The sequence below is a fragment of the Eleutherodactylus coqui genome, chromosome 4 (assembly GCF_035609145.1).
Source record: "Eleutherodactylus coqui strain aEleCoq1 chromosome 4, aEleCoq1.hap1, whole genome shotgun sequence".
Taxonomy (NCBI): Eukaryota; Metazoa; Chordata; class Amphibia; order Anura; family Eleutherodactylidae; genus Eleutherodactylus; species Eleutherodactylus coqui.
The window spans coordinates 48,285,773-48,310,761 of record NC_089840.1 but is presented as its reverse complement, the minus strand read 5'-3'; the positions used below and the strand labels follow the sequence as shown (position 1 = coordinate 48,310,761).

Below are 24,989 nucleotides of genomic sequence, written 5' to 3'. Positions count from 1 at the left end.
CATGTCTATTTATAAGTGCGTCTGCCATGAGGAGGAACCGCAGGCACACACTGCAGAGGGTTGGCACGGCCAGGCAGCAACCCTCTTTAAGAGGGGTGGGGCGATAGCCCACAATGCTGTATAGAAGCAATGAGAAATCCAATCCTGTGCCACCGCCATCAGGAGCTGCACACATGGGCATAGCAATGGGGAACCCATGTGCCACACACTATTCATTCTGTCAAGGTGTCTGCATGCCCCAGTCAGACCGGGGTTTTTTATAAATAGTCACAGGCAGGTACAACTCCGCAATGGGAATTCCGTGTGCACCCACAGCATGGGTGGCTCCCTGGAACCCACCGGCTGTACATAAATGTATCCCATTGCAGTGCACTGGACAGCAGAGCTAACGTCAGATTAAATGCAGGTGGGCTTCGGCCCACACTGCATGCCCCAACCTGACCGGGGTTTTTAATTCATAGACACAGGCAGGCACAAATCCCCAATGTGAAGTCCCTGTGGACCCACAGCATGGGAGGCTCCCTGGAACCCACCGGCGGTACATAAATAAATCCCATTGCAGTGCCCAGCACAGCTGAGGTAACGTCAGGTTTAATGCAGGTGGGCTTCGGCCCACACTGCATGCCCCAGTCAGACTGGGGTTCTTTATAAGTAGACACATGCAGTTACAACTCCGTGTGGACCGACAGCATAGGTGGGTCCCAGGAAGCCACCGTCGGTACATAAATATACCCCATTGCAGTGCCCAGCACAGCTGAGGTAACGTCCAATTAAATGCAGGTGGTCTTCCGCCCACACTGCATGCCCCAGTCTACCGGGGTTTTTAATACATAAACACTGGCAGGTACAAATCCCTAATGTGAAGTCCCTGTGGACCGACAGCATAGGTGGGTCCCAGGAAGCCACCGTCGGTACATAAATATATCCCATTGACGTGCCCTGGACAGCAAAGCTAACGTCAGATTACATGCAGGTGGGCTTCGGCCCACACTGCATGCCCCAGTCTGACCGGGGTTTTTAATACATAGACACTAGCAGGTACAAATCCCTAATGTGAAGTCCCTGTGGACCCACAGCATGGGTGGCTCCCTGGAACCTATCGGCGGTACATAACTGTATCCCATTGCAGTGCCCTGCTCAGCAGAGCTAACGTCACATACAATACAGGTGTGCTTCGGCCCACAGTGCATGCCCCAGTCAGAGTGGTAATATGTACCTTAACAGTAACCGCGTTGGTGGGAATGTCGTGGCGACCGCGGAACTAGTAGCGCAGTTTTATTTAGTTTGTTTTCGGAATGTGGCCAGGATTAAAGGAGATGTCCCGCGCCGAAACGGGTTTTTTTTTTTTTTTAAACCCCCCCCCCCCCCGTTCGGCGCGAGACAACCCCGATGCAGGGGTTAAAAAACCCACCCGCACAGCGCTTACCTGAATCCCGGCGGTCCGGCGTCTTCATACTCACCTGCTGAAGATGGCCGCCGGGATCCTCTGTCTTCATGGACCGCAGGGCTTCTGTGCGGTCCATTGCCGATTCCAGCCTCCTGATTGGCTGGAATCGGCACGTGACGGGGCGGAGCTACACGGAGCCCCATAGAGAAGAGGAGAAGACCCGGACTGCGCAAGCGCGGCTAATTTGGCCATCGGAGGGCGAAAATTAGTCGGCACCATGGAGACGAGGACGCCAGCAACGGAGCAGGTAAGTAAAACGTTTTATAACTTCTGTATGGCTCATAATTAATGCACAATGTACATTACAAAGTGCATTATTATGGCCATACAGAAGTGTACAGACCCACTTGCTGCCGCGGGACAACCCCTTTAAGAGGGCCGTGGCGGGGGAATGGTGGGGGGCTTTTTTGTTGTGTCGGTAAAGGTGAAATTCTTGGACTGCCACCAGACGGACCAATGCAAAGGTATTTGCCAAGAATGTTTTCATTGTTGGAGGAGGAGGGGGATGTTTTTGAGGCACTACGTGTCCTCTCCACGTGTCCATGGTTATATGCACCTTAACAGTAACCGCGTTGGTGGGAAATGGCCTCACCACCATCATGTCTTTGGGAAGCCTCCGTTTCCACACCCCAGTGACATAGCATTAGCAACGGTATAGGCAGAGCCCACAATTAGTAAGATTTCAGCGGTAGCATTAGGGACAGGCCCCAGTAACATATCACTAGCAGCATTATAGGGGGAGCACAGTATTAGTTCCATTTCAGTAGTAGTAGCAGTCCAGACAGGCCCCAGTAACAATTCCGAAGCAGCAGTATAGGAAGAGCACAGTCTTAGTTCCATTTCAGTAATAGTAGCACTGAAGACAGGCCCCAGTAACAATTCTGAAGCAGCAGTATAGGGGGAGCACAGTCTTAGTTCCATTTCAGTAATAGTAGCACTGAAGACAGGCCCCAGTAACAATTCCAAAGCAGCAGTATAGGGGGAGCACAGTCTTAGTTCCATTTCAGTAATAGTAGCACTCAAGACAGGCCCCAGTAACAATTCTGAAGCAGCAGTATAGGGGGAGCACAGTATTAGTTCCATTTCAGTAGTAGTAGCAGTCAAGACAGGCCCCAGTAATAATTCTGAAGCAGCAGTATAGGGGGAGCACAGTCTTAGTTCCATTTCAGTAATAGTAGCAGTCTAGACAGGTCCCAGTAACAAGTCTGAAGCAGCAGTATAGGGGGAGCACAGTCTTAGTTCCATTTCAGTAATAGTAGCACTCAAGACAGGCCCCAGTAACAATTCTGAAGCAGCAGTATAGGGGGAGCACAGTATTAGTTCCATTTCAGTAGTAGTAGCAGTCAAGACAGGCCCCAGTAATAATTCTGAAGCAGCAGTATAGGGGGAGCACAGTATTAGTTCCATTTCAGTAGTAGTAGCAGTCAAGGCAGGCCACAGTAACATTCCTGTTGCAGCAGTATAGGGAGATAACAGTCTCTTTCACATTTCAGTAGTTGAAGTATAGACAAGGCCCCAGTTACATTTATGTAGCAAAAGTGTAGGCCAACCCCACACACCTTGCTGTACCATGAGTGCAGGCGAAGCCCATAAAAATTAATTGGATTACACTGTAGGCGAGGGCCCGAAAAAATTGGTGTACCAACAGTACTAATGTACCTCAGAAAAATTGCCCATGCCCAACCAAGAGGGCAGGTGAAACCCATTATTCGCTTTGGTTACTGTGGCTTAATTTGTAACTAGGCCAGGAGGCAGCCCAGTTAAAATAAAAATTGGTTCAGGTGAAAGTTTCAACGCTTTAATGAGAATTGAAACGTATAAACATTGTTTACAAAAGCAATATGACTGAGCCTTGTGGGCCTAAGAAAAATTGCCCGTTCGGCGTGATTACGTGAGGTTTCAGGAGGAGGAGGATGAATATAATACACATTGATGAAGCTAAAAGGTCCCCGTTTTTGATGGTGATAGAGAACGATGCTTCCACCAGGGGGCGCAGCCTACGTATTGTTTAGGTACCGCTGCTGTCCGCTGGTGGAGAAGAGAAGTCTGGTGAAATCCAGGCTTTGTTCATCTTGATGAGTGTAAGCCTGTCACCACTGTCAGTTGACAGGTGGGTACGTTTATCCGTGATGATTCCCCCAGCCGCACTAAACACCCTCTTTGACAAGACGCTAGCCGCAGGACAAGCAAGCACCTCCAGGGCATACAGCGCGAGTTCAGGCCACGTGTCCAGCTTTGACACCCAGTACTTGTAGGGGGCAGAGGCGTCACAGAGGACGATCATGCGATCGGCTACGTACTCCCTCACCATCCTTTTACAGTGCTCCCGCCGACTCAGCCTTGACTGGGGAGCGGTGACACAGTCTTGCTGGGGAGCCATAAAGCTGGCAAAGGCCTTGGAGAGTGTTCCCATGCCTGTGCTGTACATGCTGCCTGATCTCCGCGCCTCCCCTGCTACCTGGCCCTCGGAACTGCGCCTTCTGCCACTAGCGCTGTCAGATGGGAATTTTACCATCAGTTTGTCCGCCAGGGTCCTGTGGTATAGCAACACTCTCGAACCTCTTTCCTCTTCGGGTATGAGAGTGGAAAGGTTCTCCTTATACCGTGGGTCGAGCAGTGTGTACACCCAGTACTCCGTAGTGGCCAGAATGCGTGTAACACGAGGGTCACGAGAAAGGCATCCTAACATGAAGTCAGCCATGTGTGCCAGGGTACCTGTACGCAACACATGGCTGTCCTTACTAGGAAGATCACTTTCAGGATCCTCCTCCTCCTCAGGCCATACACGCTGAAAGGATGACAGGCAAGCAGCATGGGTACCCTCAGCAGTGGGCCAAGCTGTCTCTTCCCCTTCCTCCTCATGCTCCTCCCCCTCCTCTTCCTCCTCCTCAACGCGCTGAGATATAGACATGAGGGTGCTCTGACTATCCAGCGACATACTGTCTTCCCCCGCCTCCGTTTCCGAGCGCAAAGCGTCTGCCTTTATGCTTTGCAGGGAACTTCTCAAGAGGCATAGCAGAGGAATGGTGACGCTAATGATTGCAGCATCGCCGCTCACCATCTGGGTAGACTCCTCAAAGTTTCCAAGGACCTGGCAGATGTCTGCCAACCAGGCCCACTCTTCTGTAAAGAATTGAGGAGGCTGACTCCCACTACGCATGTTGGAGTTGGTATTCCACTATAGCTCTACGCTGCTCACGAAGCCTGGCCAACATGTGGAGCGTAGAGTTCCACCGTGTGGGTAGTCGCACAGCAGTCGGTGCACTGGCAGATTAAACCGATGTTGCAGGGTCCGCAGGGTGGCAGCGTCCGTCTTGGACTTGCGGAAATGTGTGCTGAGCCGGAGCACCTTTCCGAGCAGGTCTGACAAGCGTGGGTAGCTTTTCAGAAAGCGCTGAACCACCAAATTAAAGACCTGGGCCAGGCATGGCACGTGCGTGAGCCTGCCGAGCTGCAGAGCCGCCACCAGGTTACGGCCGTTGTCACACACGACCATACCCGGTTGGAGGCTCAGCGACGAAAGCCAGCGGTCGGTCTGCTCTGTCAGACCCTGCAGCAGTTCGTGGGCCGTGTGCCTCTTCTCTCCTAAGCTGAGTAGTTTCAGCACGGCCTGCTGACGCTTGCCCACCGCTGTGCTGCCACGCCGCGCGACACTGACTGCTGGCGACGTGCTGCTGCTGACACATCTTGATTGCGAGACAGAGGTTGCGTAGGAGGAGGAGGAGGGTGGTTTAGTGGAGGAAGCATACACTGCCGCAGATACCAGCACCGAGCTGGAGCCCGCAATTCTGGGGGTGGGTAGGACGTGAGCGGTCCCAGGCTCTGACACGGTCCCAGACTCCACTAAATTCACCCAATGTGCCGTCAGGGAGATATAGTGGCCCTGCCCGCCTGTGCTTGTCCACGTGTCCGTTGTTAAGTGGACTTTGGCAGTAACCGCATTGGTGAGGGCGCGTACAATGTTGCGGGAGACGTGGTCGTGCAGGGCTGGGACGGCACATCGGGAAAAGTAGTGGCGACTGGGAACCGAGTAGCGCGGGGCGGCTGCCACCATCATGTTTTTGAAAGCCTCCGTTTCCACAAGCCTATAAGGCACCATCTCCAGGCTGATCATTTTGGCTATGTGCACGTTTAACGCTTGAGCGTGCGGGTGCGTGGCGGCGTACTTGCGCTTGTGCTCAAACAGTTGCGCTAGCGATGGCTGAACGCTGCGCTGAGAGACATTGCTGGATGGGGCTGAGGACAGCGGAGGTGAGGGTGTGGGTGCAGGCCGGGAGACGGTCGTGCCTGTGTCCTGAGAGGGGGGTTGGATCTCAGTGGCAGGTTGGGGCACAGGGGGAGAGGCAGTGGTCCAAACTGGAGGCGGTGAACGGCCTTCGTCCCACCTTGTGGGGTGCTTGGCCATCATATGTCTGCGCATGCTGGTGGTGGTGAGGCTGGTGGTGGTGGCTCCACGGCTGATCTTGGCGCGACAAACCTTGCACACCACAGTTCGTCAGTTGTCTGCACTCTCAGTGAAAAACTGCCACAATTTTGAGCACCTCGGCCTCTGCAGGGATTGCATGGCGCGAGGGGGCGCTTTGGGAAACAGTTGGTGGATTATTCGGTCTGGCCCTGCCTCTACCCCTGGCCACCGCACTGCATCTTCCAACCTGCCTTGCTGCCTAACTTGCCTCCCCCTCTGAAGACCTGTCCTCAGTAGGCTTAGCAAACCAGGTGGGGTCAGTCACCTCATCGTCCAGCTGCTCTTCCTCCGAATCCTCTGTGCGCTCCTCCCTCGGACTTACTGCCCTTACTACTACCTCACTGATAGACAACTGTGTCTCATCGTCATCGTCCTCCTCACCCACTGAAAGCTCTTGAGACAGTTGCCGGAAGTCCCCAGCCTCATCCCCCGGACCCCGAGAACTTTCCAAAGGTTGGGCATCAGTCACGACAAACTCCTCCTCTGGGAGAGGAACCATTGCTGCCCATTCTGGGCAGGGGCCCGAGAACAGTTCCTGGGAGTCTGCCTGCTTCTCAGAATGTGTCATTTTAATGGAGTGAGGAGGCTGGGAGGAAGGAGGAGCAGCAGCCAGAGGATTCAGAGTTGCAGTAGTGGACGGCATAGAAGACTGGGTGGTCGATAGATTGGTGGATGCACTTTCTGCCATCCACGACAGGACCTGCTCACACTGCTCAGTTTCTAATAAAGGTCTACCGCGTGGACCATTAATTGTGAGATGAATCTGGGGACCCCAGAAACTTGCCTCTCTCCTAATCCCCTGGGCCTCCGCGTCCTCGCCCGCATCCACGTCCTCTAGGCCTACCCCTACCCCTCAGCATGGTAAATTACGAGTAGAGCAGAAACAGAACGCTGTAATTAAATGTGCCGCTTATTGGCCTGTGGTTGGAGGCTGACTTCGCTTACGGAACGCACAGCAGAGCCAGGAAACAATTATGCGCAAGCCTGTAGTCAGACCTAGGTGCGTATGACTGAGCTACTGGAATTCACAGGGCAGAACCAGTCAAGTGGCCAAAGGCCAGTGGTAGGCCTTAAGTATTTTGCTTCAATTTTTTAAAATGGTGAGGTGAAAAACCAGACACCGTGTGCAGCGTATATATGTATACTCTTTCCCTCTGGCGGGATGACGGCGATCATGTAACGGACACAGCAGAGCCAGGAAACGATTATGCGCAAGCCTGCTGTAACGCTTAGTTTGGTAATAATGAGCGACTACTACCCCCAGGCAGACACGCAGTAAACTGAAGACTATCGCAGGCAGCCCAAATATAGTATTTGTTTACAATTTTTGGGAAAAACCCCACTGCCTATATAGCCAGTATATGGATTTCCCTGTTGGAGGATGACTGTGGTTATTGAAAGCACAGTGCAGCCAGAAAAAATTATGCGCAAGGCTGCAGTAACACCTAGCTGGGTAATAGTTAGCGACTACTACCCCCAGCAGACACTTAGTAAACTGAAGACGGTCACAGGCAGCCCAAATATAGTATTTTTTTACCAATTTTTGTGAAAAAGCCCACTGCCTGTGATATAGCCTGTATATGGATTTCCCTGTTAGAGGATGACTGTGGTTATTGAAAGCACAGTGCAGCCAGAAAAAATTATGCGCAAGGCTGGGTATTAATCAGTGACTACTACCCCCAGCACACACGCCGTAAACTGAAGATGGTCACAGGCAGCCCAAATATAGTATTTTTTTACCAATTTTGTGAAAAAGCCCACTGCCTATATAGCCTGTATATGGATTTCCCTGTTGGAGGATGACTGTCGTTATTAAAAGCACAGTGCAGCCAGAAAAAATTATGCGCAAGGCTGGGTATTAATCAGTGACTACTACCCCCAGCACACACGCCGTAAACTGAAGACGGTCACAGGCAGCCCAAATATACTATTTTTTTACCAATTTTGTGAAAAAGCCCACTGCCTGTGATATAGCCTGTATATGGATTTCCCTGTTGGAGGATGACTGTGGTTATTGAAAGCACAGTGCAGCCAGAAAAAATTATGCGCAAGGCTGGGTATTAATCAGCGACTACTACCCCCAGCACACACGCCGTAAACTGAAGACGGTCACAGGCTGCCCAAATACAGTATTTTTTTACCAATTTTATTAAAAAGCCCACTGCCTGTGATATAGCCTGTATATGGATTTCCCTGTTGGAGGATGACTGTGGTTATTGAAAGCACAGTGCAGCCAGAAAAAATTATGCGCAAGGCTGCAGTAACACCTAGCTGGGTAATAGTTAGCGACTACTACCCCCAGCAGACACTTAGTAAACTGAAGCCGGTCACAGGCAGCCCAAATATAGTATTTTTTTACCAATTTTTGTGAAAAAGCCCACTGCCTGTGATATAGCCTGTATATGGATTTCCCTGTTGGAGGATGACTGTGGTTATTGAAAGCACAGTGCAGCCAGAAAAAATTATGCGCAAGGCTGGGTATTAATCAGCGACTAGTACCCCCAGCACACACGCAGTAAACTGAAGACGGTCACAGGCAGCCCAAATACAGTATTTTTCTACCAATTTTGGAAAAAAGCCCACTGCCTATATAGCCTGTATATGGATTTCCCTGTTGGAGGATGACTGTGGTTATTGAAAGCACAGTGCAGCGAGAAAAAATTATGCGCAAGGCTGCAGTAACACCTAGCTGGGTAATAGTTAGCGACTACTACCCCCAGCAGACACTTAGTAAACTGAAGACGGTCACAGGCAGCCCAAATATAGTATTTTTTTACCAATTTTTGTGAAAAAGCCCACTGCCTGTGATATAGCCTGTATATGGATTTCCCTGTTAGAGGATGACTGTGGTTATTGAAAGCACAGTGCAGCCAGAAAAAATTATGCGCAAGGCTGGGTATTAATCAGTGACTACTACCCCCAGCACACACGCCGTAAACTGAAGATGGTCACAGGCAGCCCAAATATAGTATTTTTTTACCAATTTTGTGAAAAAGCCCACTGCCTGTGATATAGCCTGTATATGGATTTCCCTGTTGGAGGATGACTGTGGTTATTGAAAGCACAGTGCAGCCAGAAAAAATTATGCGCAAGGCTGGGTATTAATCAGCGACTAGTACCCCCAGCACACACGCAGTAAACTGAAGACGGTCACAGGCAGCCCGAATATAGCATTTTTCTACCAATTTTGGAAAAAAGCCCACTGCCTATATAGCCTGTATAAGGATTTCCCTGTTGGAGGATGACTGTGGTTATTGAAAGCACAGTGCAGCCAGAAAAAATTATGCGCAAGGCTGCAGTAACACCTAGCTGGGTAATAGTTAGCGACTACTACCCCCAGCAGACACTTAGTAAACTGAAGCCGGTCACAGGCAGCCCAAATATAGTATTTTTTTACCAATTTTTGGGAAAAAGCCCACTGCCTGTGATATAGCCTGTATATGGATTTCCCTGTTGGAGGATGACTGTGGTTATTGAAAGCACAGTGCAGCCAGAAAAAATTATGCGCAAGGCTGGGTATTAATCAGCGACTACTACCCCCAGCACACACGCCGTAAACTGAAGACGGTCACAGGCAGCCCAAATATAGTATTTTTTTTACCAATTTTGGAGAAAAGCCCACTTCCTATATAGCCTGTATAAGGATTTCCCTGTTGGAGGATGACTGTGGTTATTGAAAGCACAGTGCAGCCAGAAAAAATTATGCGCAAGGCTGGGTATTAATTAGCGACTACTACCCCCAGCACACACGCCGTAAACTGAAGACAGTCACAGGCAGCCCAAATATACTATTTTTTTACCAATTTTGTGAAAAAGCCCACTGCCTGGGATATAGCCTGTATATGGATTTCCCTGTTGGAGGATGACTGTGGCTATTGAAAGCACAGTGCAGCCAGAAAAAATTATGTGCAAGGCTGCAGTAACACCTAGCTGGGTAATAGTTAGCGACTACTACCCCCAGCAGACACTTAGTAAACTGAAGAAGGTCACAGGCAGCCCAAATATAGTATTTTTTTACCAATTTTTGTGAAAAAGCCCACTGCCTGTGATATAGCCTGTATATGGATTTCCCTGTTGGAGGATTACTGTGGTTATTGAAAGCACAGTGCAGCCAGAAAAAATTATGCGCAAGGCTGCGTATTAATCAGCGACTAGTACCCCCAGCACACACGCAGTAAACTGAAGACGGTCACAGGCAGTCCAATATAGTATTTTTTTACCAATATTGGAAAAAAGCCCACTGCCTATATAGCCTGTATAAGGATTTCCCTGTTGGAGGATGACTGTGGTTATTGAAAGCACAGTGCAGCCAGAAAAAATTATGTGCAAGGCTGCAGTAACACCTAGCTGGGTAATAGTTAGCGACTAGATATGAGCGAGCACCAAAATGCTCGGGTGCTCGTTATTCGGGACGAAATTATCGCGATGCTCGAGGGTTCGTTTCGAATAACGAACCCCATTGAAGTCAATGGGCGACCCGAGCATTTTTGTATTTCGCCGATGCTCGCTAAGGTTTTCATGTGTGAAAATCTGGGCAATTCAAGAAAGTGATGGGAACGACACAGCAACGGATAGGGCAGGCGAGGGGCTACGTGTTGGGCTGCATCTCAAGTTCACAGGTCCCACTATTGAGCCACAATACCGGCAAGAGTGCCCCCCCCCCCCCCTCCCAACAACTTTTACTTCTGAAAAGCCCTCATTAGCATGGCATACCTTTGCTAAGCACCACACTACCTACAACAAAGCACAATCACTGCCTGGATGACACTCCGCTGCCACTTCTCCTGGGTTACATGCTGACCAACCGCCCCCCCTCCCCCCCCCCCACAGCGCACAACAAACTGTCCCTGCGCAGCCTTCAGCTGCCCTCATGCCACACCACCCTCATGTCTATTTATAAGTGCGTCTGCCATGAGGAGGAACCGCAGGCACACACTGCAGAGGGATTGGCACGGCTAGGCAGCGACCCTCTTTAAAAGTGGTGGGGCGATAGCCCACAATGCTGTACAGAAGCAATGAGAAATAGAATCCTGTGCCACCGCCATCAGGAGCTGCACACGTGGGCATAGCAATGGGGAACCTATGTGCCACACACTATTCATTCTGTAAAGGTGTCTGCATGCCCCAGTCAGACTGGTAATATGTACCTTAACAGTAACCGCGTTGGTGGTAATGTGGTGGTGACTGCGGACCTAGTAGCGCGGTTTTATTTTGTTGGTTTTCGGAATGTGGCCAGGATTAAGTGGGCCGTGGCGGGGGGATGGTGGGGGGACTCTCTTGTAGTGTCGGTAAAGATGAAATTCTTGGACTGCCACCAGACGAACCAATGCAAAGGCATTTGCCAAGAATGTTTTCCCTGTTGGAGGAGGAGGGGGATGTTTTTGAGGCACTACGTGTCCTCTCCACGTGTCCGTGGTTATATGCACCTTAACAGTAACCGCGTTGGTGGGAAATGGCCTCGCGGCCATCATGTCTTTGGGAAGCCTCTCTTTCCACACCCCAGAGACATACCATTAGCAGCGGTATAGGCAGAGCCCATAATTCGTAACATTTCAGCCGTAGCATTAGGACAGGCCCCACTAACATATCACTAGCAGCATTATAGGAGGAGCGCAGTCTTCGTTCCATGTCAGCAATAGTAGCACTCAAGACAGGCCCCAGTAACAATTCCGAAGCAGCAGTATAGCGGGAGCGCAGTCTTCGTTCCATGTCAGCAATAGTAGCACTCAAGACAGGCCCCAGTAACAATTCCGAAGTAGCAGTATAGCGGGAGCGCAGTCTTCGTTCCATGTCAGCAATAGTAGCACTCAAGACAGGCCCCAGTAACAATTCCGAAGCAGCAGTATAGCGGGAGCGCAGTCTTCGTTCCATGTCAGCAATAGTAGCACTCAAGACAGGCCCCAGTAACAATTCCGAAGCAGCAGTATAGTGGGAGCGCAGTCTTAGTTCCATTTCAGTAGCTGCAGTATAGCCAAGGCCCAAGTTACATTTATGTAGCTAAAGTGTAGGCCAACCCCACACACACTTCTGTACCATGAGTGCAGGCGAAGAACATACAAATTGCTATGATTACACTGTAGGTGAGGGCCCCAAAAAATTGGTGTACCAACAGTACTAATGTACCTCAGTAAAAATTGGCAGGTGAAACCCATTAATCGCTTTGGTTAATGTGGCTTAAGTGGTAACTAGGCCTGGAGGCAGCCCAGTTTAACGAAAAATTGGTTCAAGTTAAAGTTTCAACGCTTTTAAGAGCATTGAAACATATAAAAATTGTTTAGAAAAATTAGATGAGTGAGCCTTGTGGCCCTAAGAAAAATTGCCCGTTCAGCGTGATTACGTGAGGTTTCAGGAGGAGGAGCAGGAGGAGGAGGAGGAATATTAGACACAGATTGATGAAGCAGAAATGTCCCCGTTTTGGATGGTGAGAGAGAACGTAGCTTCCATCCGCGGGTGCAGCCTACGTATTGCTTACGTATCGCTGCTGTCCGCTGGTGGAGAAGAGAAGTCTGGGGAAATCCACGCTTTGTTCATCTTGATGAGTGTTAGCCTGTCGGCACTGTCGGTTGACAGGCGGGTACGCTTATCTGTGATGATTCCCCCAGCCGCACTAAACACCCTCTCCGACAAAACGCTAGCCGCAGGACAAGCAAGCACCTCCAGGGCATACAGCGCTAGTTCAGGCCACGTGTCCAGCTTCGACACCCAGTAGTTGTAGGTGGCAGAGGCGTCACGGAGGACGGTCATGTGATCCGCTACGTACTCCCTCACCATCCTTTTACAGTGCTCCCGCCGACTCAGCCTTGACTGGGGAGCGGTGACACTATCTTGGTGGGGAGCCATAAAGCTGTCCAGGCCCTTAAAGACTGTTGCACTGCCTGGGCTGTACATGCTGCTCGATCTCCGCAGCTCCCCTGCTACCTGGCCCTCGGAACTGCGCCTTCTGCCACTAGCGCTGTCAGATGGGAATTTTACCATCAGCTTGTCCGCCAGGGTCCTGTGGTATAGCAACACTCTCGAACCCCTTTCCTCTTCGGGAATGAGACTGGGAAGGTTCTCCTTATAGCGTGGGTCGAGCAGTGTGTACACCCAGTAATCCGTAGTGGCCAGAATGCGTGCAACGCGAGGGTCACGAGAAAGGCATCCTAACATGAAGTCAGCCATGTGTGCCAGGGTACCCGTACGCAACACATGGCTGTCTTCACTAGGAAGATCACTTTCAGGATCCTCCTCCTCCTCCTCCTCTTCCTCATCCTCATCCTCCTCAGGCCATACACGCTGAAAGGATGACAGGCAAGCAGCAGGGGCACCGTCAGCAGTAGGCCAAGCTGTCTCTTCCCCCTCCTCCTCATCCTCCTCATGCTCCTCCTCCTCCTCCTCCTGAATGCGCTGAGATATAGACAGGAGGGTGCTCTGACTATCCAGCGACATACTGTTTTCCCCCGCCTCCGTTTCCGAGCGCAAAGCGGCTGCCTTTATGGTTTGCAGGGAACTTCTCAAGATGCATAGCAGAGGAATGGTGACGCTAATGATTGCAGCATCGCCGCTCACCACCTGGGTAGACTGCTCAAAGTTGCCAAGGACCTGGCAGATGTCTGCCAACCATGCCCACTCTTCTGAAAAGAATTGAGGAGGCTGACTCCCACTGCGCCGCCCATGTTGGAGTTGGTATTCCACGATAGCTCTACGCTGCTCATAGAGCCTGGCCAACATGTGGAGCGTAGAGTTCCACCGTGTGGGCACGTCGCACAGCAGTCGGTGCACTGGCAGATTAAAGCGATGTTGCAGGGTGCGCAGGGTGGCAGCGTCCGTGTGGGACTTGCGGAAATGTGCGCAGAGCCGGCGCACCTTTACGAGCAGGTCTGACAAGCGTGGGTAGCTTTTCAGAAAGCGCTGAACCACCAAATTAAAGACGTGGGCCAGACATGGGACGTGCGTGAGGCTGCCGAGCTGCAGAGCCGCCACCAGGTTACGGCCGTTGTCACATACGACCATGCCCGGTTGGAGGCTCAGCGGCGCAAGCCAGCGGTCGGTCTGCTCTGTCAGACCCTGCAGCAGTTCGTGGGCCGTGTGCCTCCTATCTCCTAAGCTGAGTAGTTTCAGCACGGCCTGCTGACGCTTGCCCAGCGCTGTGCTGCCACGCTGCGCGACACCGACTGCTGGCGAGGTCCTGCTGCTGCTGACACATCTAGATTGCGAGACAGAGGTGGAGGGGGAGGAGGAGGAGGAGGGTGTTTTAGTGGAGGAAGCATACACCGCCGAACATACCACCACCGAGCTGTGGCCCGCAATTCTGGGGGTGGGTAGGACGTGAGCGGTCCCAGGCTCTGACTCTGTCCCAGCCTCCACTAAATTCACCCAATGTGCCGTCAGGGAGATGTAGTGGCCCTGCCCGCCTGTGCTTGTCCACGTGTCCGTAGTTAAGTGGACCTTGCCACTAACCGCATTGGTGAGGGCGCGTACAATGTTGCGGGAGACGTGGTCGTGCAGGGCTGGGACGGCACATCGGGAAAAGTAGTGGCGACTGGGAACTGAGTAGCGCGGGGCCGCCGCCGCCATCATAGCTTTGAAAGCCTCCGTTTCCACAACCCTATACGGCAGCATCTCAAGGCTGATAAATTTGGCTATGTGGACGGTTAACGATTGAGCGTGCAGGTGCGTGGCGGCGTACTTGCGCTCCAACACTTGCGCTAGCGACGGCTGGACTGTGCGGTGCGAGACATTGGTGGATGGGGCCGAAGACAGCGGAGGTGAGGGTGTGGGTGCAGGCCATGAGACGGTAGTGCCTGTGTCCTGAGAGGGGGGTTGGATCTCAGTGGCAGGTTGGGGCACAGGGGGAGAGGCAGCGGTGCAAACCGGAGGCGGTGAACGGCCTTCGTCCCACCTTGTGGGGTGCTTGGCCATCATATGTCTGCGCATGCTGGTGGTGGTGAGGCTGTTGGTGGTGGCTCCCCGGCTGATCTTGGCGCGACAAAGGTTGCACACCACTGTTCGTCGGTCGTCAGGCATCTCTGTGAAAAACTGCCAGACCTTAGAGCACCTCGGCCTCTGCAGGGATTGCATGGCGCGAGGGTGCGCTTTGGGAAACAGTTGGTGGATTATTCGGTCTGGCCCTGCCTCTACCCCTGGCCACCGCACTGCCTCTTGCAACCTGCCCTGCTGCTGCCCGTGCCTCCCCCTCTGAAGACCTGTCCTGTGTAGGCGTTGCACACCAGGTGGGGTCAGTCACCTCATCGTCCTGCTGCTCTTCCTCCGAATCCTCTGTGCGCTCCTCCCTCAGACTTACTGCCCTTACTACTACCTCACTGCAAGACAACTGTGTCTCATCGTCATTGTCCTCCTCACCCACAGAAAGTTCTTGAGACAGTTGGCGGAAGTCCCCAGCCTCATCCCCCGGACCCCGGGAACTTTCCAACGGTTGGGCATCAGTGACTATAAACTCCTCTGGTGGGAGAGGAACCACTGCTGCCCAATCTGAGCAGGGGCCCGAGAACAGTTCCTGGGAGTCTTGCCGCTCCTGAGCATGTGTCATTGTAGTGGAGTGAGGAGGCTGGGAGGAAGGAGGAGCAGCAGACAGAGGATTCGGATTTGCAGCAGTGGACGGCACAGAACTGTGGCTGGACGATAGGTTGCTCGAAGCACTTTCTGCCATCCAGGACAGGACCTGCTCACACTGCTCATTTTCTAATAAAGGTCTACCGCGTGGACCCATTAATTGGGCGATGAATGTGGGGACGCCAGAAACGTGCCTCTCTCCTAATCGCGCAGCAGTCGGCTGCGACACACCTGGATCAGGAGCTCGGCCTGTGCCCACACCCTCACTTGGCCCTCCGCGTCCTCGGCCGCGTCCACATCCTCTAGGCCTACCCCTACCCCTCAGCATGTTGTATTACCAGTGATTTGATTTCACAGGCAGGAAATAAATTGGCGCAAGCCTGCAGGTCAAATATAATTTTTTCCCTTTTTTGCAAAGGAAAGGCCCCACTGCGTATATTCAATGAACAATACGTTTAATAACTGTGGTGTGGCCCTGAAAAAGTGTCACACAACTTTAGTGTAGCAGAGTTATTAACTCTGGCAGAGCAGGTATTTGCCAGTCAGGAAAGAAAATGGCGCAAGCCTGCGGTAAACCGTAGCTGGTTGCGTCTGATTTTTGTACGTTCTCCACGCAGCACACACGTACAGGGAGACCTTAGGACTGACACAGGCAGGCCAAATATAATTTTTTCCCTTTTTTGCAAAGGGAAGGCCCCACTGCGTATATTCAATGAACAATACGTTTAATAACTGTGGTGTGGCCCTGAAAAAGTGTCACACAACTTTAGTGTAGCAGAGTTATTAACTCTGGCAGAGCAGGTATTTGCCAGTCAGGAAAGAAAATGGCGCAAGCCTGCGGTAAACCGTAGCTGGTTGCGTCTGATTTTTGTACGTTCTCCACGCAGCACACACGTACACGGAGACCTTAGGACTGACACAGGCAGGCCAAATATAATTTTTTCCCTTTTTTGCAAAGGGAAGGCCCCACTGCGTATATTCAATGAACAATACTTTTAGTAACTGTGGTGTGGCCCTGAAAAAGTGTCACACAACTTTAGTGTAGCAGAGTTATTAACTCTGGCAGAGCAGGTATTTGCCAGTCAGGAAAGAAAATGGCGCAAGCCTGCAGTAAACCGTAGCTGGTTGCGTCTGATTTTTGTACGTTCTCCACGCAGCACACACGTACACGGAGACCTTAGGACTGACACAGGCAGGCCAAATATAATTTTTTCCCTTTTTTGCAAAGGGAAGGCCCCACTGCGTACATTCAATGAACAATACGTTTAATAACTGTGGTGTGGGCCTGAAAAAGTGTCACACAACTTTAGTGTAGCAGAGTTATTAACTCTGGCAGAGCAGGTATTTGCCAGTCAGGAAAGAAAATGGCGCAAGCCTGCAGTAAACCGTAGCTGGTTGCGTCTGATTTTTGTACGTTCTCCACGCAGCACACACGTACACGGAGACCTTAGGACTGACACAGGCAGGCCAAATATAATTTTTTCCCTTTTTTGCAAAGGGAAGGCCCCACTGCGTATATTCAATGAACAATACGTTTAATAACTGTGGTGTGGCCCTGAAAAAGTGTCACACAACTTTAGTGTAGCAGAGTTATTAACTCTGGCAGAGCAGGTATTTGCCAGTCAGGAAAGAAAATGGCACAAGCCTGCAGTAAACCGTAGCTGGTTGCGTCTGATTTTTGTACGTTCTCCACGCAGCACACACGTACACGGAGACCTTAGGACTGACACAGGCAGGCCAAATATAATTTTTTCCCTTTTTTGCAAAGGAAAGGCCCCACTGCGTATATTCAATGAACAATAACTGTGTTGCGGCCCTGCCTACACAATTCTGTCCCTGTAGTATCAATGGAGGGTGCAATGCTCTGCACAGACGATTTTTAGAAAAAAAAATATGCAACACTGCTAACAGCAGCCAGCACAGTACTGCACACGGTTAAATTTGGCCCTAGAAAGGACCGTTGAGGTTCTTGAAGGCTACACTCACTCCTAACACTCTCCCTGCCTAAGCACCACTTCTGTCCCTAATGCCGGGTGCAATGCTCTGCACTGCCGATTTTGAGTAAAAAAAAAAAAAACCCACTGCTAGCAGCAGCCTGCACACAGGTAGATGTGGCCCTAAGAAGGACCTTTGGGGTTCTTGAAGCCTACACTAACTCCTAACGCTCTCCCTACAGCAGCTCAGGCACCAGCAGCACTGTCCCTCAGCTAACTCACAAGGCATCTGAGGCAAGCCGCGGGAGGGGCCGACTTTTATACTCCGGTGACATCTGATCTCCCCAGCCACTCACAGCAGGGGGGTGGTATAGGGCTGGAACAACACTGGAGGAAGTTGTAATGCCTTCCCTGTCTTTCAATTGGCCAGAAAAGCGCGCAAATTTCTCAGGGAAGAAAGTGAAAGTAACCGGAACACCGCGTGGTACTCGTTACGAGTAACGAGCATCCCGAACACCCTAATATTCGCCCGAGCATTGAGCTCGGACGAGTACGTTCGCTCATCTCTATTAGCGACTACTACCCCCAGCAGACACTTAGTAAACTGAAGACGGTCACAGGCAGCCCAAATATAGTATTTTTTTACCAATTTTTGGGAAAAAGCCCACTGCCTGTGATATAGCCTGTATATGGATTTCCCTGTTGGAGGATGACTGTGGTTATTGAAAGCACAGTGCAGCCAGAAAAAATTATGCGCAAGGCTGGGTATTAATCAGCGACTAGTACCCCCAGCACACACGCAGTAAACTGAAAACGGTCACAGGCAGCCCAAATATAGTATTTTTTTACCAATTTTGGAAAAAAGCCCACTGCCTATATAGCCTGTATAAGGATTTCCCTGTTGGAGGATGACTGTGGTTATTGAAAGCACAGTGCAGCCAGAAAAAATTATGCGCAAGGCTGCAGTAACACCTAGCTGGGTAATAGTTAGCGACTACTACCCCCAGCAGACACTTAGTAAACTGAAGACGGTCACAGGCAGCCCAAATATAGTATTTTTTTACCAATTTTTGGGAAAAAGCCCACTGTCTGTGATATAGCCTGTATATGGATTTCCCTGTTGGAGGATGACTGTGGTTATTGAAAGCATAGTGCAGCCAGAAAAAATTATGCACAAGGCTGGGTATTAATCAGCGACTACTACCCCCAGCACACACGCCGTAAACTGAAGACGGTCAGAGGCAGCCCAAATATAGTATTTTTTTACCAATTTTGGAAAAAAGCCCACTGCCTATATAGCCTGTATAAGGATTTCCCTGTTGAAGGATGACTGTGGTTATTGAAAGCACAGTGCAGCCAGAAAAAATTATGCGCAAGGCTGCAGTAACACCTAGCTGGGTAATGGTTAGCGACTACTACCCCCAGCAGACACTTAGTAAACTGAACACGGTCACAGGCAGCCCAAAGATTTTTTTTTACAATTTTTTGGAAAAAGCCCACTGCCTATATAGCCAGTATATCTCTTTCCCTGTACCACTGTCCCTGCCTCAGCAGTACTGGCCCTATACTGTAAAATGACTGCAGACTGAGGACGCTATGGTCTGCACGCCCGATATACAAAAAAAAAAAAAAATTGTGCAACACTGCTAAAAGCAGCCTCAACAGTACTGCACACGGTCAGATGTGGCCCTAAGAAGGACCGTTGGGGTTCTTGAAGACGAATATAACGATGATTTCTGTCAGAATGCATCTGTGGCGAGCCGCGGGCGGGGCAGATTTAAATACTAGGGTGTCACCTGATCTCCCCAGCCACTCACTGCAGGGGGGTGGTATAGGGCTGGAACGTCACAGGAGGAAGTTGTAATGCCTTCCCTGTCTTTCTATTGGCCAGAAAAGCACGCTAATTTCTCAGGGAAGGAAATGAAAGTGACTCGAACATCGCGTGGTGCTCGTCTCGAGTAACGAGCATCTCGAGTACCCTAATACTCGAACGAGTATCAAGCTCGGACGAGTACGCTCGCTCATCTCTAGTGCTCATTCATGAAAATGAAATTGGAGGCATATGGGAGTATAGTAGCGTGCTTATACAGATTCGGCGAGGTTCTGGCACTGGGTTCATGCAGACCTATACAAAGTGGAGCAAAAATATGAATGTGTACAGAAAGCCTAAGAGGCTCTCAGAGAGGGTAAAGGCAGATGACACAGGAACCACGGCTGGATGTGGACATCAGGACTATGAACATACATGTTTTTATTACAAGAAATGAACTTGGAGAATGAAGAAACGCTAGAAGGTTTTGTCTCTTGCAGAAAGTTAGGCAGTTACTCTGGAAACATCACAACCGAACTGGCTCTAACTAAAAGTAGGAAAAGCTTTAACGCTACTGGAATGATAGAACAATCTTTCGGTAGTCACAAAGTTCCATAATGCACTTTAACTATGGCGCAGGTGATATTACCACCATATGTACTAACTCAGTAATAAATGGTGGTTTACCATGCACAGTCCCAATGTCACTTAAGTATTAACCGATGACTTGTCCGCAACCGGTGGATGCGTACCCCTTTAAAACAGTCTATAAGTTCCAGGCTCATCTCCGATTACGCTTCTGTAGTTGTAGCGATTGCTCGAGCCCTTAGGCCTTCTGTCCTCGGGCGAATTTTGCCTCCGATAATCGGGCCGCAGAGAACGCAGTGAACGCTTTCCAGACTTACTATGGAAAGCTCAACCCTGCTGTTCTTGAGCGGAGAATCATAGCAATTCTCCGCTCGCGGGATTAAAATTGCAGCATGCTGCGAATTGCCACGATTCTCCGTGGTGAACCTATCTGTCAGATAGGCTCAGCGCGGATAGCTGTCAGCTCTCCCCTGTTCCCCAGCGGCAGCTCTCACGGCGGGGATCTGCCATGGGATATCGCTGCGCCCGTGAACAGGAGCCCTTACCTTGTAACTGGCAGGCCTGTCCTAATCCCTGAAGTCTGCTGGTGTGCACAGAAGTTGGTTTTATCATTTATTACCATAACCGCTTGCTCATAGTTCGCTCTTCCATAAATAGTGCATGTTCCGATGCCAGTGAGGTGTGGCATGCTGCCTCATCTTGTTGGGAAAAACAGTACATTCTTTCTTCTGGTATTAGTTGGTCATAAAACTGTTTAAACATGTCCGGATAAACTTCAGTATTCACAGTTGATTCCAGGAAAATTGGGTCAACTGTATGTGTTCCCGTGCACTGCGCACCAAGCACCAACTTTCTGGTTATGCAGTGGTGTTTGGCAAGTCAGGTGGGGATTTTCAGTAGGCCGCTCCCTCATATTCTATAAATTCATGTGACCTGATAAATAGAACCACGCTTCATCAGTCATAAAGTAGAGCAATGGTTCCAAAAGTCCTTCAGTCACCACGTACAGTGATTTACATCTTTCAGCTTTGTTGAACTCTTTCAGTCCCTGCACACATTATTCGGTATGGTTTCAGGTTCAGAGATTTCAGCACTTGCCAAAACCTCATTCGTGATAAACCAACTTGGTGGGATGGTCTCCGAGTTGATTTTCAAGGGCTGCTTGCAATCAGCTGCTGAATGTCAAGAATGACTGGACTGATGGAGGCCTTGGTTTCTTCATGTTTATGGCAAATTGGATTTTTGAACCTGGCTCTACTACAGAAATAGTGCTGGTGTCTGCCTATACTGCTGCCACTTAAATGTTACAGGGGTCTGCCTATACTTCTGCTACAAGAATGTTACTGGGGTCTGCCTATGCTTCTGCTACAAGATTGTTACTGGGGTCTGCCTATACTTCTGCCACGTAAATGTTACAGGGGTCTGCCTATACTGCTGCTACAAAAATGTTACAGGGGTCTGCCTATACTTCTGCCACAGAAATGTTACAGGGGTCTGCCTATACTTCTGCTACGTAAATATTACAGGGGTCTGCCTATACTTCTACAACAGAAATGTTACTGGGGTCTGCCTATACTTCTACTACAGAAATGGTGCTGGGGTCTGCTTATACTGTTACTACAGAAATGATACTGGGGTCTGCCTATACTGCTGCTATGTAAATGTTACAGGGGTCTTCCTATACTGCTGCTACATAAATGTTACAGGGGTCTGCTTATACTGCTGCCATTTAAATGTTACAGGGGTCTGCCTATAATTCTACTACAGAAATGTTACAGGGGTCTGCCTATACTCCTGCTACCAAAATGTTACAGGGGTCTGCCTATACTACTGCAACCGAAATGTTACTGGGGTCTGCTTATACCTTTTCTGCTGGAATGTTACATAGTCTGTTTATACTATGGGTGCACACAGACTTCCCATCGCGGTGTTTAACCTATCTAGCCCAAAACCACTCACTGACTGGGGCATCAATTGTGGGCCGAGGCCAATATGTATTTTCTCTTGTGTTACCACAGTTATCTGAGAAACTTGTTTGGGCCACAGAAGAGGAGCGTTACTACCGTAATGAGACGTTCACAGCTGAACTAGCATTGAAGTCCGCTTCATGCCCGCGATTGCTGAGGGTTTGTGCAGAGCTCTATATCCTCAGTGCAGTGAAAGTCTGCCATGTTTGGGCACTCTGATTTCTTCTTGGTTCATGTCTTGGGTCGCCTAGGACCCACCTATGCTGTGGGTGCACACAGACTTCCCATTGCGGTGATTTACCTGTCTGTCCCCAAAACACAGATTGAGTAGTGTGTGGACACATGGATTCCCCATTGCTATGTCACTCGCAGCACCTTGGGCCACATAAGGTGTTTGCTGGGAATGAGCTTTACCCTGGGCCCGCTCACGTGAAGATCGAACGTCAGTTTCTCATCAATTCTCAACAGCATTGTGGGATGGCTTTCCCCTTGCGTGTTGATTGAGCTATCCGACACCAACACCGAATGAATCGTGTGTTAGCTCATGGATTCCCCATTGCTATGTAACTCGCGGCACCTTGGGTCACACAAGATGGAGGCTGGGAACAAGCTTGACCCTGGGCCCGCTCATGTGAAGATCGAACGTCAATTTCTCATCAATTCTTAACAGCATTGTGGGCTATCGCCCACCCCTTTCGAAGAGGGTTGCTGTCTGGCCCTGCCAACCCTCTGCAGTGTGTGTCTCTGGTTCCTCCTCATCGCAGACGCACTTGGAAATAGACATGAGGGTGTTGTAGCTATGAAGCGAGCGTGTGGCATGAGCTCAGCTGAAGGCTGGGCAGGGAAACTTTTGTGTGTGCTGTGGACGCAGGGTCGTGCAGAGGGTTGGGCAGCATGCAACCCAGGAGAAGAGGCAGCGGTGTGACCCCCAGGCAGTGATTGTGCTTGGTTGCAGGTAGTGTGGTGCTTTGCTAAGGTGTGCCTTGCTAATGAGGGTTTGTCCAAAGTAAAAATTGTTGGGGGGGGGCAGACTCTTGCCCATATTGTGGCTTAATAGTGGGACCTGGGAGCCTGAGATGCAGCCCTGCATGCTGCCCCTGCCCTGCCCTATCTGTTTCTGTGGTGTTTCCATGGATTTCGGATGTTTTCTGGTTTTTCACAAGTGAAGACCTATCCGGAGCATCGGTCATATACAAAAATGCTCGAGTCGCCCATTGACTTCAATGGGGTTCGTTACTCGAAACGAACCCTCGAGCATCATGAAAAGTTCGACTCGAGTAACGAGCACCCGAGCATTTTGATGCTCGCTCATCTCTACTAGGCACTAATAAGAGAGTGAAAGTTTTATGGTCCCTGAATTACTGTTGGGGGGCTCGTCAGCCCAGGAATGCTGCAAGAGGTGCACAAACATTTTTAGCTAGACACTGAAAAGGGAGTGAAAGTTTATGGTCCCTGAATTACTGTTGATGTTTTTTTTTCCCATCAACACGCTGAATAGTGGGTTAAATTATACACAAGGATTTATGGGTGAATGGGAGGTATGAGACATTTATAGCACAAATAAGACTGCTGGCCTGGTGAAAACCCCCATCAACAGTAATTCAGATTAGTGAACCTCTGACCATCTTTGCTTTTGAGAGACTCTGCCTCTCTAACATGCTCTTTTTATACACAGTCATGTGACTCAGTAGAAAATTGACCCTTCAGCTGTTTTTACCTTAGTATCACTTACTTTTCCAGCCGTTTGTTAATCCTGTCTCAACTTTTTTGAGATGTGTTGCTGCCATCAATTTCTAAAATGAGTTAATTTTTTTTTATGAAATGGGAAAATATCTCACTTTCACCTTCTTATAGGTGTTCTGTTGTAAATAAAATATGTTTATATGAGATTTCCTAATCATTGCATTCTTTTTTTTTAATTTACATTTTACACAGTGTCCCAACTTTTTTGGAATTGGGGTTGTAGAATCCAGTGACGGCTTTCTTACCAGTGTATGTGTAATTAATGAAAATTATTTTGGTAGAATTGTTTCTGTATATGCTGGATTAATGTCATTGACACACTCCTTTATTTGACATTTCTTGTGTGTAACTAGGAAAAATAGAACCTCCTGTCCTGATTTAGTGACTGCATTTGTTATGTCTTGCTGTTTGTATGAACTTTTTACATATAAATTACAAAATATTAAGTAATTTGTCTGGGGAAATATGTTTTTATTTTCAGGTGAAGACTGGATGGGAGGATCTAATAGACATCTGCTTTTTTCTCATATTTCTGCAGTAGAAGATAATCAATCACTGATTGTCAAAAAAAGAACTGCACAAAGACTGGGAGAAGTTTTTGCATGTTCTGAATGTGGGAAATATTTTAAAAAGAAATCTAATCTTTCCATGCACAAGAGAATTCACACAGGAGAGAAGCCATTTGCATGCTCAGAATGTGGGAAGCGTTTAAGCCAAAAATCGAATCTTGTGAAACACTTAACAGTTCACAGAGGAGAGAGGCAATTTTCGTGCTCCGAATGTGAAAAGCGTTTTAGCTAACAATCGCATCTCATAACACATCTAACAAGTCAAACAGGAGAGAAGCCATTTCCATGTCCAGAATGTGGTAAGTGTTGTAGCCAATAATCTAATCTTGTGAAATCTCTAAGAATTCACACAGAAGAGAAGCCATTTCATGCTCAGAATGTGGGAAATCTTTTAATAGGAAATCATATCTTGTCACACACGAGAGAACTCACACAGGAGAAACCATTTTTATGCTCAGAATGTGGAAAGGGTTTTAGTCAGAAATCATGTCTTGTGGAACATCAGAGAACTCACACAGGAGAGAAACCAAATTCATGTCCAGAATGTGGGAAATGTTTTATTTATAAATCAAGTCTCCTAAAACATCTGAGAATTCACACAAGAGAGAAGCCCCATTTCTGTGCAGTATGTAGGAAATGTTTTAGCCTGAAATCATCCCTTGTGGAACATCAGAAAGCTCTCTAAGGAGAGAAGCCATTGTAAGGTTCAGATTGGAAGAAATATGGAGCTCCATTGTAGGACCTCAGAATGCTTTTGAATATACACTGCCACACATAAAAAATGCCACACCATGAGGAAATGCCCAAAAGGAGACAAAACTTGACACACTGATAAAGAATTAAGTTCTGAACAATCCATTTTAATTTCAAACAATTATACATTGCCTGTAACCCAGTAAACAGGATTATCAGTA

General features: G+C 49.3%; 1 pseudogene; it reads left to right on the top strand.

Moving 5' to 3' along the window:
- Window positions 1–24,760, top strand: part of LOC136626464 (oocyte zinc finger protein XlCOF6-like) — an 80,636-nt pseudogene extending 55,876 nt beyond the window's left edge.
- The last annotated feature ends 229 nt before the right edge of the window (window positions 24,761–24,989 follow it).